The sequence below is a fragment of the Meleagris gallopavo genome, chromosome 12, assembly GCF_000146605.3.
Source record: "Meleagris gallopavo isolate NT-WF06-2002-E0010 breed Aviagen turkey brand Nicholas breeding stock chromosome 12, Turkey_5.1, whole genome shotgun sequence".
NCBI classification, from domain to species: Eukaryota; Metazoa; Chordata; class Aves; order Galliformes; family Phasianidae; genus Meleagris; species Meleagris gallopavo.
In genome coordinates, this window is record NC_015022.2 from 15120960 (window position 1) to 15121200 (window position 241).

Here is a 241-nt window from a genome sequence, read left to right on the forward strand (position 1 = left end):
AATCGCTGCCGACAGCGCAAGGACTCGGGCGGGAATTCGACCCTCAAACTGTGACTCGGGAAGAGTCAAAAAACGAACTCCTGAAGTCGCGGACGGTGCGGGGGTTGCGGGGGGCGGTTGGTGATGCTCCTCCGGAGCGTTTTGGAGAGGCGGAGGGAGAGGAGGTAGAGAATTTGTATTCCTCTCAGCCCAGAGGTGGATAAGTTTGTCCTGACAACTGCAGAGCCGGGGAGGGGGGGCG